A 3,570-nucleotide genomic window follows, 5' to 3' on the forward strand; every position below is an offset into this window, starting at 1 on the left:
CCCCTACAAAAAAATATTGATATTGTTTTTGAAGAAAAATTCAACTTTAGATTTTAATTTTTTTTCTCACCCCTACCCTCGAACCCCCGCCACCACCACCACGAAAAAATATTAAGTTTATTTTTTAAAAATATTTTCAATTTTAAAATTTCATGTGTTAGCCACTACACTCCATCCCCCTACCCACACACACCCTACCACCCACATCCCAAAAAAAAATTAAGTTTGTTTTTAAAAAATATTTTAAACTTCAAAATTTAATTTTTTTCACCCCTACCCTTGAATGTTTTTTTCAAAGAAATTCTACTTCGAATTTNCCACACCACGAAAAAAAATAGTAAGTTTGTTTTTAAAGAAAAATAAACTTCAAAAATTATTTTCTAATCTAGTATAAAATAAAAGATATTTCTCAAGAACATTTTTCATTCAAAAACCAAACACAAATATTTTTTTGGAAAATATTTTCTACTCACCAACTAAACATGAGAAAATAAGTCTAATATCTACTTGTTTTCCTGTAAAACATTTTCCTTCATACCAAATGGGGGTTGATTACTTTGTCAATATGTCCTCTAATGAAAAGGAATCCTATTTCTTCTCTTGGCATTCTCTTCAATTCAACTAGATAAGTGGCAAGTACCTTCCATGAGGAAAAAATATGAAAATGTAATATATTTTTTTGTAGACTAAGAATTAATTTAATTTTTTGATAGAGAAATAAATTGCATAGGCAAATCCTTCCCCACTCTTTTTCCGAAACTTTTTATGATGTAATCTGTTGGTTAGGGGTATGGTCAATGTCCCCCCTAACAACTGTAACTTTTTGGATTAATCGACATGGTTGGATCAACACTAACCCTTCACACCAAAGATATCACAACCCCAGATGATGGATTAAAAATATTAATATGTTATAAATATTATCTAACATGTCATCATAGACATTAATAGCATAAACAACCTAAAAGGAGGTTTTCGATTTATAAAAGATATTTTAAAATGTAATAATGAAATAAATATTTATTCACGCTTAATACCACTCTTATACAAAAATACAACAAATACAATGAGAATAATACAACATTGTATGTCTCCTATAAACACCAAACAAGAATGATAACTACAAGTGACACCTATATATGGAGACATTTGAGATATGCTCTTGCATTTCATACAAATTCATTATTGATATATCCATAATTGATATATCAAGCTTCATCGTCGATCTATGTAGTCCGAGTTTAGATTACTCATATACATACAAGCTTCGAATTTCTAAAGCTTATGAATACCAAACAAGTTAATGAAGTACACTAGTGATTTTTCACATGACTAGTAAAATGTTTAGCACTAAAATGTGTCACATGCTCTGGCTTCCATTAGCATGTAACAAACATCAAATCTAATTGAATGACAATTATTTTCTTGAGCATATGCATATATAGTGAAGTAAAAAAGTTTGTTGACATTGCAAACATCAACAAACAATAATAATTAGTAAAGTAAATCACCAAAAGTGAAAGATAGAAAACGATTGTCCAAAAGAGAATTAATTGTGTGCATATACAAACATATCGAAAATAATGATAATTGTATATTCATCATGTAACTCATCAAAGTCATTGAAAGTAACAGTGATTTTATATTCATTGTGTAACCCATTTTGAGTACATTGAAAAAAATGAAAACTTCATTTGTATTCATCATGTAACTCATCAAACACATTAAAAACAATGACAATTTTATATTTATAAAGCAACTCATCCAGCACATTGAAAATAATGATAATTTTGTATAATGTTCATCATGTAATCCATCCAGTACATTTAAAATAACAACACTTTTATATTCATCATGTAATTCATCAAACATATTGAAAATAATGACAATTTTATATTTATCATGTAACTCATCAAGCACATAAAAATTAACGATTATTGTATATTCATTAGGAAACTTATCAATTACATTGAAAATAAAGATAATTTCGCGTTCATCATGTAACTCATTATACACCTTGAAAATAATAGAATTTCATATTCATCATGTAATTCATCAAGTACATTAAAAATAACCAAATTTATATTCATCATGTAACTCATCAAGTACGTTGAAAATAACGATAATTTTATATTCATCGTATAATAATCAAGCACATTGAAATTAACGATAATTATATATCCATTATGTAACTGATTAAACACATTAAAAACGACAATTTTATGTTCATCATAAAATTCAGCAAGCACATAAAAAGATAACGATATTTTTTTTATAGCAAATCAGACTCCATGTAATTTCTATCAATATTTTACATTTTCTAATCCAAATACATAATGAACTCCAATCTACGGCAAAAGAACGTTGACTTCTATGATGAAATATTTTTACAAAAAAACATATCAATTAAGTAGAAACAATTTGCTCAATAGAACATTTGGTCATTGTAGTGAAATGTTGACATAAAAGAGGCAGAACAAGCCCGAATATCCAGCATTATTACTTGTCGTATCTTCATCCAGTTGCACCAAGTACTTGGATTCTGAAAGAGAAGCACTAGCACCTCAAAAGAAAAGCTTGGTCTCCTAAATCTCTGATTAGTGCATTTGCAACTAGCTTAATGATCTTGAGAATTAGAAAATTTTTTGTGCAATATATGCATCTTCATCGTCATCTTCCACTCGCTTGTGGAATCCAATCATCCTCATGGTAGCCATGTATCCCTAGGGAACTTATTGTTTAAGATTTCCCTAGTGATCAAAAAGGGCTACAATTTGCAAACAAGAGTGTAATTGAGATAATCTTCAACCAGATCTATGTGTAACTAGTAGAACCAATAGATCATGTTGAAGATCCGATCAATCTATCCTTTTTTTCAATATGAATCCCTAGCTAACAAAAGGAGTAAATTGAATCTTCATTTTGAAACATACCTGAATTGGAAATAAGCTACTTCAATAGTATCAAGGTGACAATGACCTGAGCCAATCTACGAGCCAGTAATGAAACTCCTTGGTAGATCCCTAAAAAGCTAGAGAAAACGGGTCCTACTTGTTTTCCAAATAAATCAAGAGTTTCATTAACAAACTGATTTATTTGGGAAGGGAGATTTTCCTTTTCTTCCATGGTATATGTGCCAAAAGGCACAGATGAATGAAGCAAATGAATGGGTCCTTAGGGTTTTATAATTGAAACAATTACTAGGATGGTCCCTTTTCAAGATTTTTAGTCAAAATTCACCTGCATTTAAAAGATATATTCATTTTAATCTTTTAAATAAAATGATATGCATATTTACTCCCCCATCTTTGTTAAAAAAATATAGAGGACGATAAAACCAATAATGGCTACGAAAAACACACGATAAAACCAACCAACTCAACCAATTGGATCCAAAATTGGAAATTAAAGATGCTAAGATATTTTTGAAGGTCAAGTAGATTAATGAGACATTTGTGGCTTAAAACTCTACCTCTTGACATATCAATCAAAGTTTAGTCTTAGAAATATATATAATTACAAAATAGTCAATCCTATTGTAGAACTTAAAAGGAATATCTGGCTAACACT

The 3,570-nt window shown here is 29.2% G+C and overlaps 1 long non-coding RNA gene across 1 annotated transcript; it reads right to left on the reverse strand.

The window, feature by feature from the left end:
• Window positions 1-2,275: 2,275 nt before the first annotated feature.
• Window positions 2,276-3,144, reverse strand: LOC114077380. Its single transcript, XR_003578689.1, has 2 exons — window positions 2,934-3,144; window positions 2,276-2,542 (listed from the first exon to the last, which is right to left on the reverse strand). It is a non-coding gene; the product is annotated as an uncharacterized LOC114077380 (long non-coding RNA).
• Window positions 3,145-3,570: the final 426 nt, after the last annotated feature.

Source organism: Solanum pennellii, chromosome 5, assembly GCF_001406875.1.
Source record: "Solanum pennellii chromosome 5, SPENNV200".
In the NCBI taxonomy this organism is placed as follows: Eukaryota; Viridiplantae; Streptophyta; class Magnoliopsida; order Solanales; family Solanaceae; genus Solanum; species Solanum pennellii.